General features: G+C 45.4%; 1 protein-coding gene across 3 annotated transcripts in view; it reads right to left on the bottom strand.

The window, feature by feature from the left end:
- The window catches only part of PITPNC1 (phosphatidylinositol transfer protein cytoplasmic 1), a 358,712-nt gene that overhangs the window by 254,178 nt on the left and 89,888 nt on the right, over nucleotides 1-14,646 (bottom strand). The window contains exon 1 of one of the 3 annotated variants that reach the window (XR_003549131.1): nucleotides 8,177-8,247. The exons of the other annotated variants lie outside the window; for them this stretch is intronic. The gene's annotated coding sequence lies outside the window, so the exon portion shown is untranslated. Of the gene's footprint in view, nucleotides 1-8,176; nucleotides 8,248-14,646 lie in introns of those variants that run through there. 3 annotated transcript variants of the gene reach the window in all.

Below are 14,646 nucleotides of genomic sequence, written 5' to 3'. Positions count from 1 at the left end.
CGCTCGCCAGACAGACAGAGAGAGACATAGAGACAGAAAGCGAGAAATCACCCCCCAGGGGGGATGGTCATGCCGCAATCCCTTCTCCTCCATTCTCCTCTCGGGATCTTGGGCACACACGCACACGTGCCCGGCGTGCGTTTTAAGCCACCGGGTCCGGGGCACGAACCGCGGTCGACTACGTGGGAGTCCAGCTACATAGCCATTACGCTAACTGCTGGTTCCCGCTCCAGAGGTTTTTTAAAAGATTATTTATTTTACACTATTAAGTTAAGATTCTCCTTTAAATTGTTGCTCTTCCAAGATCTTTTATGTTAAAGATCACTACATAATTAACAAAGGATTACCATAAATACCTGACTGAAGATTATTCAGAGCCTTGAGTTATTGTTAGGTCAGTAAGAAAATATGATTTGTCTGCTCTGTGGTGTAAAGGGAGGTCATGGTACTCTGAAATGTCATAAAACACAAATATATAGTTTTACTTCTTCCAAGAGTACACGTAATCCTGGGAGCTCAGTGAAACAAAATTGCAAGCTTTTCAATTCACTTAAGCCTTATTCCATGACCCTAGCCAATTTTCTCCTTTGCACCTGATTGCTCTTGTGGCTCTTTGCATATACTCCATCAAACTGTTTTACATCTGATTTCTTAATAAGACTGGAAATCTGTGGAAGGCGGAGTCCAAATTTTATACCTCTTCTGTATGCTTAATTCCTACAGAAAATGCCCTCTGATGACATGTAATCAAAAACTATATTCCCTTTTTATTTTATTTTTTTCCTTTCTGCCAGAGAGTACATGGGTTCACCGGATAGAGACAGAAAGAGGGGGTGAGGGAAAAAGTACTCCCCCATCAGGCATGATCATGCCACAATCTGTTTGTTCTCAATTCCTCCACGCTGTCAGGAGTTGGAGCATGCACGTGCAGGTACCTGTTGTGTTTTTCAAGCCACCAGGACCAGGATTCAAATCGCTTAGTTGGCCATGTGGGACCCAGTTCCCTTGACCACCATGTCATCAGACTGAGGCTCTTTATAAATTTTATAATCTTACTTTTTAATCACACAGGTAATATATTTAGCAGAGACTGAAAACTGTTCAGCAAAATTCATTTTCTTTTGGGGCCAACAGGTGGTATGAAGGTTAAGGCAGCTGGATCCTGCATGGCCGACTTCAAGTTCAAGTACTGGACCCAGCAACTTGAAAATCATGCCGGGCGTGTGTGTGCATGTACTCAAGATCCCAAGAGAAGAATGGAGGAGAAAGGATTGTGGCATGGCCATCCCCTCCAGGGTATGATTTCTCACTTTCCCTCTCTCTGTCTCTCTATCTGGAGAATATATATGCTCTATGGCAAAAACCTACCAAAACAAACAAACAAACAAACAAACAAGGCTTTCGGGAATGGAGGAGCCCTAGGATTGAAGGAACCTAGGTCATTCATCAACTTCTGAAGAAAACAGAGCCACCTCCAGGACACCAATCTCATACTATTCCATGAGAATCCCTCGTTTAAGTCACAATATTGTTGAATCTCTTACTTCAGCAGCTTGGCCTTTACTATGACTAATACATGCATATTTATAGTGGAAACCTTAAGAAAATATGTGAAGCAGAAGAAAAGTCACTCTAGATCCTATTACTAAACAACCACTATCAATATTTGGGTAGTTTCTTCTAGACTTTTCTATATGCCTACATGCATGTACACATATTTTTTTTTCTACAGAAATGACATCAGACTGGTTTACAGCCTCTCTCACTTAATATCAACTTCTTCTTACTATGCTAATGTTTTTCCAAATCAAAAATACATCTATATCATTTTAAAGACTGCATAATAGTCCATTGCTTTATACCAGAATTAAACTACTCTTTCATTGTTGGATGTCTTGAGTTTTTTTCCGTTTTCAAATTCTGTTATAAAACGACACTGCAGAGAACATTCTCATACATGAATATTTACATAGGTGTCAAATTACTTTTTTCTCGGTAGGTCTCTATTCTTAACATAGCCTTGCAAACAAAGATGTGCCCTCTTTCTGGGTACCTGCATTAAGTCATCATGTCTGAGATGTTTGCAAAGCTACATTCATAAATTGTTTTTCTGGATGAATTCTCATTCATGTTTCATTGTCCACAGATAACCTGTGTAACAGGTTACAAACAAGGTTTCAGCTCTCCAGTCAGTAACGAGATGAATAAATGCCTGTCTAAGCAGTGGCATCAGTCAAACTCTCTTATACAAGGCCGTCCTGACCGTTTGCATGCACAAAGGGAGAAGCAGTAGTAGACCATGTTGCCTGCTGACAAGCCTTGATCTACATCTGTGTTGCCAATTACTTGTTCAACAAACCTGTTACTTTTTTGGAAAAAATAAATAATTCAAGGAAAGTCATTTAGAATCCTCTGACATCTGTTGCTTTTATGACTCTGAATTATTCATCAGTGGGCATAAACAGTATTAATTAAAGAAAAGTACTGAGGCGAACCAATGAAATAGAAATGAACTTTGCAGAAGAAAATGCCTTCACACAAAACACACTTCACGTGTCATTGACAAATACCTCAAAAAATGTGCCAGGCCTTGGACTCTAAAAGAAACCAGAAGGCAGAAGATAATGACGATGATTATTTCATTTTTCCAAATTTATTTTTTTTTCTCCCTTTCAGGAAAAAAAAAAAAAGCACGTAATCTTTGATCTGGTCTCTTTCAGCATTCTAGCAGCTTGTCCTTGATTCAGTGGAGTATTATGGTCTTACTTCAATTGAAGCTCAAAGAATCACAAAAGTATCAAGGGAACCAGCAGTTAGCATAATGGCTATGTCACTGGACTCCCACGTAGTCAACCACGGTTCGCGTCCCGGACCCGGTGGCTTAAAACACGTACGTGTGTGCGTGCATGCCCAAGATCCCGAGAGGAGAATGGAGGAGAAGGGATTGCGGCGTGACCATCCCCCCTGGGGGGTGATTTCTCGCTCTGTCTCTCTCTGTCTGGCGAGCGCACGCGCCCTATAGCGGAAAAACCTCTCCAAAAAATAAAATAAAATAAAATAAAATAGAATCAAATCATCATGTGCTCATTTGTAAACTGAGATTTAGATGTAGTGATGGAAAAGTGCCTCATCCCCCACCCCCTCCATGTTAAGAATGGTTCAACTAATCCATGATAACTTTGACATTTCCTTTAGACAATGTGCCTTCTTACGGTAAAGAGCCAAAGAGAAAAGACTCACACCTGGCTGTCCTTCCCGGGGTAGCTGCTGGCTAATCATTCCATTCTTCCCCTCGTCTGCCCATTGGCTCGGTTAGAGTATCACATTCAGTAACACCCTCCACTGCAGAAGAGGATCACTGGGGATGTGTGTGTGCAGGGAAAGTGTGAACACAGAGGAAATGTGCTAAAGAGTTTACAAAGCACTGTTGGTAAACAAGCCCTCTAAGGTGGAGCCAGGCAGTGTCTCAGTGCCTGGTCCTGCAGTACCGGGGCAAAGGGATCTCCTAGGAAGCGCAAGGCTGGGCGCTGCTGGCTACATGTTTGGGTGGTTTGAAAGGGGAGACTGTCAGAGAAACCCGTTTCTTTGTGTGGCTCCGGTGAATTGCTCAGTTACATTGCTCAGTAACGACTGCTTGACACTGGGGCAACCTGGCCTGCTCTCTCCACTCCGCGGTACCAACTCTTGGGGTTGCTGTGGGCAACAGAGGAGAAACACTGGGCAGGAAAGAGAAGTGGCAGAAACAGAGGCCAGAGGAGGAAGACGCACCAAAAAATTCAAGGTTGAAGAACGCCACAAGCCCTGTTTGGGGTCCTTTCAAGCCCTCTGAATTCAGAGGAATGGCAGGAACTGGCATGAAATTCTTGCTGGTGTCAAGAGATGAATGGCTTTGTGCATGTCATTCTCTCTCTATGTCACTGGACTCCCACGTAGTCAACCACGGTTCGCGGCCCGTACCCGGTGGCTTAAAACACGTACGTGTGTGCGTGCATGCCCAAGATCCCGAGAGGAGAATGGAGGAGAAGGGATTGCGGCGTGACCATCCCCCCTGGGGGGTGATTTCTCGCTCTGTCTCTCTCTGTCTGGCGAGCGCACGCGCCCTATAGCGGAAAAACCTCTCCAAAAAATAAAATAAAATAAAATAAAATAGAATCAAATCATCATGTGCTCATTTGTAAACTGAGATTTAGATGTAGTGATGGAAAAGTGCCTCATCCCCCACCCCCTCCATGTTAAGAATGGTTCAACTAATCCATGATAACTTTGACATTTCCTTTAGACAATGTGCCTTCTTACGGTAAAGAGCCAAAGAGAAAAGACTCACACCTGGCTGTCCTTCCCGGGGTAGCTGCTGGCTAATCATTCCATTCTTCCCCTCGTCTGCCCATTGGCTCGGTTAGAGTATCACATTCAGTAACACCCTCCACTGCAGAAGAGGATCACTGGGGATGTGTGTGTGCAGGGAAAGTGTGAACACAGAGGAAATGTGCTAAAGAGTTTACAAAGCACTGTTGGTAAACAAGCCCTCTAAGGTGGAGCCAGGCAGTGTCTCAGTGCCTGGTCCTGCAGTACCGGGGCAAAGGGATCTCCTAGGAAGCGCAAGGCTGGGCGCTGCTGGCTACATGTTTGGGTGGTTTGAAAGGGGAGACTGTCAGAGAAACCCGTTTCTTTGTGTGGCTCCGGTGAATTGCTCAGTTACATTGCTCAGTAACGACTGCTTGACACTGGGGCAACCTGGCCTGCTCTCTCCACTCCGCGGTACCAACTCTTGGGGTTGCTGTGGGCAACAGAGGAGAAACACTGGGCAGGAAAGAGAAGTGGCAGAAACAGAGGCCAGAGGAGGAAGACGCACCAAAAAATTCAAGGTTGAAGAACGCCACAAGCCCTGTTTGGGGTCCTTTCAAGCCCTCTGAATTCAGAGGAATGGCAGGAACTGGCATGAAATTCTTGCTGGTGTCAAGAGATGAATGGCTTTGTGCATGTCATTCTCTCTCTGGGTCGGATCCTCACAGACCTCCCAACGCTTCCAGAAAATGCCAGCTACAGAAACCCTTTTGCACTGACATCCTTTCAAGGGATTTCAGCCCTGAGGACAAGCATCCCTTGTTTCTCAAACTTCAGTTTGTTGCTGTTTACCCTTGGGGAGGAAGGTTGGAAGAGGTACAGGAGAAGGAGCTTGGAGAAGAGGAGAAATCAAAGAAGTGGCTCTGCCCAGCTCAGAACGGTCCTGCCGCAAAGGGGGGTGGTTGTTGAAAACAGCCAAGAAGTGGTGCAAAAGAAGCCCGTGCTCTTGGTTTCCCAAAAAGACACGGAACAAGAAATGCTCTGTCTCTCTTAGAAACCACCCAAAACGAAATTGCAGATTTAGGAAAGATCAGACTGGCTCTCTATATAGCACTGGATTTTAAGAAATGAACCCTCCTTCCCCAACCCCCAAATAAAAGAGACCTCTTAGAGAAAGACACTGGATGGACTTTACCGGGTAAAAGCTAAGAGGCCCCTCGATTGAAACCCAAATCCACCTGGATGAAGCCTGTTTATACCACCAAATGCTTCCCAGGTGCCCACACAGCCTTAATTCAAGTATTCAAAACCATGTACTGAATATTTTCTATCTAGAAAAAAGAAAAGAAACTGCCTCTCAATTTTCCAAGAGTCTCCCAAAAGTTCATGGAAAATGGGTATCATGAAAATCCTAAGCATAGATTTCAAAAATGTTTGCACCAGAAACAAACGTATCTTAATTCCATTTTTCACGAAGTTTTTGAAAGCCCCTGCTACAAGCAGTCTCTTTAGCTAGAGGTGAAGTAAGAGCTTGAGCTGAAACTTTCAAACGTTTTGTCATCATTATGGACTGCCATCACTCACCAGGAAGGACTTGGAGGCAGCCTACATTCCTGGCGGGGTGACTCCACGTGGATGCGCTCAGAAATTGGGGCTGTTTATGCTCCAATGATGAGCAAGATTTTGAGCAGGGTGGCTCCTGGGTTCTCCTGTGGTTTCAGTCTGGGAAGTACGTGGAACTCACAGGGCAGAGGGAAGCCCAAGGCCCTGGATAGAGGTCATCCAAACCAGGCCTCGAATGGGGAAAAAGAAAACACAAGCAGACATCTTCATAGTCCATCGCAACAGGCAGTTCTCTAAGTCCCACTCTGAGTTCTCACACTTCACGGGGCACAGGAATTACTGATTCTGATTCGGCAGGTCTGGGTGGGGCCTGAGGTTCTGCGTTTCTGCCCAGCTCCTGGATGACACTGATGTTGCTGGCCCACACCTCGAGTAGCAGCACATCAACCAGGCAGCACGCCGGGATCACTGTGAGTTCCCAAAGGATACCAGTGACCCGACTGGCCCAGCCCGGTGAAATCACGTAATCTGGCAATGAGCAGCCACAGGGATCTTCTAAGTCTCCAGGTGATTCCTCTGTGCAGCCAGGGTTGAGAACCCACTGACAGGACTATTTCCAGCTCTCAAGACCAACCTGGTAATGAGGGGGGTGGGTCATGACCAACTAGATAATAGGGGCCAGGTGATGGCACAGACATGGCCCAACTAGACCCACGTGGCAAGGTCGTAGGTTCACATCCTGAAATTTCCCTGAGCATACCAGGTGTGTGTGTGTGTGTGTGTGTGTGTGTGTGTAGTGTATGTGCATGTGCATGCACACAATGTATGCCCATGAAATGGGCCAGCTGAGACTGGGTTAGATCATGGCATGATGAGTGTTGGGGGTACCTGTTGTCTCTTTCTCCCTCTCTCTCATGGAAGAAATAAATAAAATAAAAGAGATGGCATGGTAGTTAAGGCACTGGATTCCACCATGGCCGCCACCGTTCAAGTCCCGGACTCGGCAGCTTGAAAATCACAGTGTGTGTGTGTGTGTGTGCATGCACACACACCTAAGATCCTGAAAGGAGAATGGAGGTTTTCAATGTGTCCATCCCCTGCAGGGGGTGATTTCTCACTTTCTTTCTCTCTCTCTCTCCAGCAAGCATGCACACTCTATGGCTAAAACCTAAAAAAAATTAAAATTAAAAAATAAAAGATATATTGGAGCTGGCAGGTGACATGGTGGTTGAGGGTGCTGGACTCCCACATGGCCAACCATGGTTCAAGTCCCGGACCTGGTGGCTTGCTTTCTTACTTTCGCTCTCTCTCTCTCTCTCTCTGTCCCTCTCTAGTCAAATTAAAATAAATAAATAAATAAAGATAAATAAAATCATTCTTAGGACCAGCAGTTAGCGTAATGGCTATGTCGCTGGACTCCCACATAGCCAACTGCAGTTCGAGTCCCAGACCCAATGGCTTAAAACTCATGCTGGGCATGTGTGCGTGTGTGCCCAAGATCCCGAGAGGAGAGTGGAGGAGAAGGGATTGCAGTGTGGCCATCCCCCCTGGGGGGTGATTTCTCGCTTTCTATCTCTCTGTCTCTCTATGTCTGTCTGGTGAGTGCACGCGCCCTATAACAAAAACCTCTCCAAAAATAAATAAATAAATAAATAAAATAAAATCATTCTTCAAAATAAAATAAAAGATATATAGACCTAAGAAGCCTAATTATTATGAATCTCAGTTTTTCCATCAAAAACATAGGTATACACTGGCCTAAATGAGTTAGTATAAAAATAAATGTATAGGGACAGCTTCATAGTGCAACAGAGAAGTGCTATGCATCAGAGCCAGGTCCCACACAACCAGCCATGGTTCAAATCTCAGCCTAGAAGTTTGAGAAACACACCAGACGTATGTGCGTGCATGTCCCAAATCCTGACAGGTTGGAGAAATGGAGGAAAAGGGAGAACAATGTGACTGTGCTCCATTGAGGGACGCTCACTCGCTTGCTCTCTCTGGTGAGTGCACTCATACTCTGACAATAAGTTTTTATTAAAAAAGAAAGAAATGTATAGTACTTGAAAGCACTTCGGAAGAAGATGAAACATAATTATTTGTGTCTGGCACTGTTTAGGTTGGTTGGTTTGTTTTTAAGAGTGAGAAGGTAATCCTGTCCTTCAATAGTCAAATTTCACAAATAATGACTGCAGGCTAACTTTAGGGAAGACCTGGTGTTTTTGGTTTAGAGACCTCTCTGACACTGTTATCGCCCAGAAGCCCAATTCCTTAACCAACAATTGACCACTAAATGGGTTTTTCCTCCCACCAGCCTCCCAGCCAGCACCTTAAAACATCCCCGTACAGGCACTTCACTGAGGGTCCCGGGCACCATCTGATCACTGGTGCAGGCATGACAAAGCAAGGCCGCGTTTCCTCCCCGCGTGTCTCCAGAGTCCCGCCGGTCCTATGCTCCCAGGTGGAAAGAAGCGTCTCTGTTGCCAACTTTTTGTGCAATAAAGAAAGCGCCGGCCTAGCAAAGGCATCAGTTCTGCCAGCCACCGACAGATGGCATCAGTGGCTATGCAAGGTCGTGTCGGCCTCAGCCTTGGCCTTACTCCTTAATCTCTGCCACACTGGCTGTGTTTGAAATGGCAGGGTCTTGCGAAAAACTTACTGAACATGAAAAACAATTAGGCCAAAATACAAGCATCTCCGAATAATAAAATGAAAGCTGGAAAGGAGTGAGAGTCCCTAAAATGCCCAGGTACCTTTAAACAAAGTTACCAGCAACCAGCTGCTCTGGAGGGTCAAGTGGAGTTGAGAGCAAATGGGCTTGCTGCCACTAACTTGTGAGAAGTTGTCCCCAACTGTCATAACAAGCAAGTTGTTTCTCACCACCCACACAGAAACTGCACAGAAAGCAAAGCAAGCCTCCACCATGAGACGTGCCTACAGCAACCTTTTCAGAACCAGAGGCCCTCTGAGAACCCAGACTCCCTTTTCTCGTGATTATTCTGGCCCGTGCCAGGACCAGCAGTTCCTCCAGGGCCCTCCTATACCCACTGCTGTACAGGTGGGCCTTCACACGACAGCAGCTTAGTTCTTCCTGCAGGAAATCCATAGGTAAATCCTGTCATTGAAGTCTTTTGTGGGATTCTGTGGATGGCCAGAATTGCATACAGTTGGTCACTGATGCATGATAGTCTAACAGTTTGGACTTTATGATGATGTGGAAGTGATCTAACCAGTCTGTTTTTCACTCTCAGAGTAATCAGTAAGTTACATGAGACACGTTTACCACTTGATTACAAAGCAGCCTTTGTGTTAGAGGCCCTGTAAGCGATCTGAGCATGTTAAAGGTAGGCTAGGCTAAGCTGTCATGTTCGATAGGTTAGGGGTAGTAAAAGCATTTTTGCTTGTGCTATTTTCAATTTATGGTGGGGACATAACCCCATTGTAAGCCCCGTTGTTATAAGGACATCTGTGTATTATTTTATGTCAGCAGTTCTCAGCACTGGGTGACTTTGTTCCCCAGGGGACATTTGACACATCCTGGAGACATTTTGGTGGTCACTCCTGGGGGGCAAAGGGACGAGGGTGCTTCTGGCACTAAGGCACAGAGCCCAGGGGTGCTGCTACCATCCCACAATACACAGGACAGACCCCCAGGGCAATTAATTACCCAGTTCAAATGCCAACAGCACCGAGATTGAGAAACATCACTCTACAGGCCAGGACTTCTGGCCAAGAACATTAAAATCCCAATAGTCGATTTCCCATTGTCGTCACAGAAAAACATCTTGACCGAAAAGACAAAGGCTAATTAGTGGGAACTCCTTCAAGTTCTCCCTCCTGACTAAATTGACTCCCGCCCCCCAAGTTTTTCATGCCTGTGCTTGAGAACAGAGTGTCCCTCATTTGTGCCAAGGACTCCCCTTCTGGATCTTACTCCCATTGACCTCTGGAACTTCCCTCCATCCACCATCTCCTCTCCCTTCCCCAGCATCTATTCTCTTCCTCACCACCTCCCCTACCTGACTTAGAGAGGGTGCTTTCCAGTTTTAAAAACATCTCTGGGGGCCGGCAAGTCGGGTGGTTGAGGGCACAGGACTCCCACATGGCCAACCACGGTCCAAGTCCTGCACCTGAAGGCTTGCTTTCTCACTTTCTTTCTCTCTCACACACAACCACTCTCTCCCTCTCTCGCGCTCGCTCGCTCTCTGATCAAACTTAAATAAAGTTAAATAAAATAATTCTTTTTTAAAAAAATCTCTCCTTCAGAGAATAAAATAAGTACCTGTGAGTCCATACTGGTGTAAGTAAATGGCTAGATAAATAAATAAATGGAGAGAAGGGGCAAATATCCCTTACGAAGGAATTCCGCGTAATACATTTTAAAGGAGGGCAGTAGGTGGCACAGTGGTAACGCACTGCTCAAGTAAATCTAAATCCATAAGAAGGCCACAGGTTCGGTTCCCTGGACAGCCTGCACGTGCCAGGCTTATGCGTTCATGATCCAAGTGGAATAGGAAGGCTGGGGGTGGATTGGGGCATAAGATTCTGTTGAGGGTGCTCGTCTTTCTCGCTTCTCTTTCTGTCTCTCACTTTCATGAAATAAATAAATAAACTCTAAAAAAAATTTAAAAAAGGTAGTGAAATAGAAAATCACCATCATGGCTGCAGGTGAGAGCCACTGATGAGTGTTCAAATCAGTGGGCACACTTTAAGGGTGAACAGGATATTTGCATATGCTCAAAACAGCTCTCCAGAAATAGTTATTATTGTGATTACTGTGGTAGTTTTAGCATATGCCCACAGGTTCTCTGATGCTCCTTTTAGGAGGTGGAGCTTAGTCTTTCTCCCCTTGCACATACGCTGGGTTTAGGGACTCAGTTTCCTTCTTTTCTCTTTTTTTTGGGGGGTGGGTAGATTTTGCTATAGGGCACGAGCGCTCGCCAGAGACAGACAGCAAGAGGGAGAGACACACAGAGAAAGTGAGAAATCACTCCTAGAGGGATGGCCACACTGCAATCCTTTCTCCTCTCGGGATTTTGGGCATGCATGCACACGCGCCCAGCATGTTTTTCAAGCCACCAGGACTGGGACTTGAAACAGTCAGTTATGTGTGATCCAGTCAACCATCATGCCACCAGCTGGCCCTAGTGACTCACTTCTATGAATGGAGTTTGGAAAGGGAAATTAGTACCTTTACTGTGGCTTACGCTAGCAGACAACACCTTAACCAAGTGCTCAAGGTTTAGATCACCAGTAATAAGTCAGGTTAACATCAGGTGCCCTCTAATATCACATGATAACAAGGGGACCTCACCCCTGTCGTATTCTTTTTCAAAACCCAAGCTCACCTCTAATGATCAGAATATGTGAGACAAACCCATACTGAGGAACATTCTACAAAATTTTCTTTTCTTTTTTTTTTTTTGGAGAGGTTTTTGCTATAGTGTGTGTGTGTGCTCACCAGAAAGAGAAAGACAGAGAGACAGAAAGGGAGAAATCACCCCCAGGGGGGATGGCCACGTCGCAATCCCTTCTCTTCCACTCATGTTTTGGGATCTCGGGCATGCACGCCCACACACCCAGCATGAGTTTAAGTCACCAGGTCCAGGACTCAAACCGCAGTCAACTACATGGGAGTCCAGCGACATAGCCATTACGCCAACTGCTGGTCCCACTAAAAAAATATTTGACAGCATACTTCAAAAATGTCAAAGTCATGAAAAACAAGGAAAGACAGAGAAGCTGTCACAGTTTGGAGGTGACAAAGGAAGCAGGATGGTTAAATGCAGCATTATATCTTGGTTGGAGCCTAGAACAAAAAGAGGACATTGGTGAGAAAACTGGAGAATTCTGAATAAAAGCTAGAGTTAATAGCATATCAATGTTCATTTCTTAGTTTTGATAAATCGATCGTAATTATGTATGACATTAACATTAGAGGAAGCGAGGTAAATGGTATGTAAAAACTCCATATTATCTTTGCAGCTCTTCTATAAATCATTTTAAAGTTATTTTTAAATGAAAAGTTTAAGAAGGAAAATATCTCACACAAAAACATATGTCTACATGAAAACTTGTATGTGAGCATTCATGACAACTTTACTCATAATCATCGAAAACTGTAAATAGGGCCAGCAGGTGGCGTGGTAGTTAGGGCACTGGACTCCACATGTCTGACCATGGTTTGAGACCCAGACCCAGCACCCTGAAGATCACATCGGGCATGTGTGTGTGTGTGTGTGTGTGTGTGTGTGTGTGAGTGTGTACCCAGCATCCCAGAAGAAGAGTGGGAAGAGAAGGGAGTACAATGTGGCCATACCCCTTGGAGGGTGATTTCTCACTTTCCCTCTCATTGACTTTAGTGAGCACACGAACCCTATTGCAAAAACCTTACAAAAACACTTAGGGAACTACTACTAAAGCATTAGGTCATTGGGAAAGTCAGGACGTATTTTTCTATGTAAAAATGTGTCATGATGGGGACCAACAGATGGTATAATGGCTGTCACTGGACTCCTATGTAGTAGACCATGGTTCGAGTCCTGGACCCGGTGCCTTAATCTCATGCTGAGTATGTGTGAGTGCGTGTCCAAGATCGCGAGAGGAAAATGGAGGAGAAGGGATTGCGGCGTGGCCATCTCCTCTGGCAGGTGATTTCTCATTTTCTGTCTCTCTGTCTCTCTCTGTCTTTCTGGCGAGTGCATGTGCCCTATAGCAAAAAAAAAAAAAAAAAAGTTGGCCCATAAAAAAAAAAAAAAAAAAAAAGTGTCATGACTTTCTCAATGACCCAGACTTTCCCAATGACCCAGTAGTATGGATAAAAAGAGAGAAACTGTACATAAATCAAACCATATGAATGAATTTCAAAAACATGCTAAGCAAAAAAAGCCACACACAAAATACTGCATCTATATGATTTCATTCATGGGAAACTCTGGGAAAGGCAAAACTTTACTGACCAAAGCAAACCAGTGGCTGCTTGGAGCTGGGGCTGAGACAGGGAACAGTTGGCAGAAAGTCACAAGGAAGCTTTTAGAGGTGATGAAATGTTCTATATCTTAATGATGACTGTATACTCGTGTGAGAGTGCCCAGGATCCAACGGGGTGGAGGACTGGAGGACGGGGACCCACCCAGAGTGGCCAGACCCCGTGGAGGGTGGTTTTCTCTCTCTCATTCTTATGTGTGCATGAGTTCTATCATCATGAGTAAAGACAAAACTGTTTTAAAAACTCACTAATTATAAACTTTAAATGAATTCTATTCTTTGTAACATATCACAGTAAGGCTGATTTTTTTTTTTTTTTTGAGAGGTTTTTGCTATAGGGCACATATGCTCTCCAGAAAGACAGAGAGAGACAGAGACAGAGACAGAAAGTGAGAAATCACCCCCAGGAGGAATGGCCACGCTGCAATCTTTTCTCTTCCATTCTCCTCTAGGGATCTTGGGCATGCACACACACGCGCGCAGCATGAGTTTAAGTCACCAGGTCCAGGACTTGAACCACGGTCGACTACATGGGAGTCCACGAAATAGCTATTACACCAACTGCTGGTCCCAGTAAGGCTGATTTTTAAAAATCTCTGCTCTGCATCACTTTGTTCTAGTTCTCGGAACATTGTTACACACTTTGGCACCTGAATTCCCTCCTTCCTCTTGGGAGCCATTGTTCCCTTGTATTTCCTGATTCCTTCTCTAGGTCCCTGAATATGGTTGCAGAGAGGTTACGGTGCACATCCAGGGGACAACTTGCAATTTCCACGGAGGACTCCTGGGTCCAGGCAGAAGTAGAATCGGTACACTGAGGTACCCAGAGAGGTAGAGGAGCCAGCAGGGCTGACCCTGACCTGAACTCCCAAGGGGGGACGTGGCAGCTGCTGCCTGTCACCAGAGCCTTGGATGGCTGCCTGAATGTGCTAGGGCCCCAGCAAGGCTCTGGGCACTCAGGAAGTGGTGACCCTGCCCAGTGCCTCTCACCATTCAGCAGACAGGTTGATCCTGGGGATCTTGTTAAAACACAAAGCAGATTCAGCAGGCTGGGCAGCAACCACGAATTCTGCATTTCTAACAAACTCCCTGGTGGGGGATGCTGGAGGCTGGAGGGCGCTAGGAGTCGGCAGAGGGCTGTGCAATGATGTGAGCATTGAGCCTTGAGGCTGGCCACGGCCACAGGGTGGGAGATGGCCACGGGATGGGAGATGCCGAGCTGCACTGAGGAAAGGAGAGCTGGTGTGACTGCAGCAGGAGCCAGGCTGGTTCCCGGCCACCTCCAGCTGCTGCAGGGCTGGGGAACAGACCACACACAGTGGTCTTCCAAAGATCTACAGGCCCTGAGGAAAGATTCCATCCAAACCTTTTCCCAGGCTCCACCCTCTTCCCCTTCTTTCTTCTCTCTCTCTCTCTTTTAGTTTTTGCTATAGGACACGCGTGATCTCCTGAGAGAGAGGAGAGAGACAGAGAATGATAGAAAGGGAAAGTGAGAAATCAATCCCTGGGGAGAGGACCACACCACAATCCCTTCTCTTCTCAGAATTTTGGGTGTGGAAAAGTGCTTGCACATCAATATTTTTTGCAGCATTATTCACAATTGTCAAGACATGGAACCAACCTAAATGTCCACACACTGATGAATGGATTGGAAAAGTGTGGCATATATACTCTATGGAATACTACTCAGTCATAAAAAATAACAAGACCCAGGCATTTGATAGAAAGTGGTCAGATATGGAGGATCTATTGCTGAGTGAAGTAAGCCAGGCTATGAAAGAAAGATATTGTATGTATCCACTTAATATATAT

The sequence above is a fragment of the Tupaia chinensis genome, unplaced genomic scaffold (genome assembly GCF_000334495.1).
Source record: "Tupaia chinensis unplaced genomic scaffold, TupChi_1.0 Scaffold000187_1, whole genome shotgun sequence".
NCBI classification, from domain to species: Eukaryota; Metazoa; Chordata; class Mammalia; order Scandentia; family Tupaiidae; genus Tupaia; species Tupaia belangeri.
This window is presented reverse-complemented; position numbering and strand designations above follow the sequence as displayed.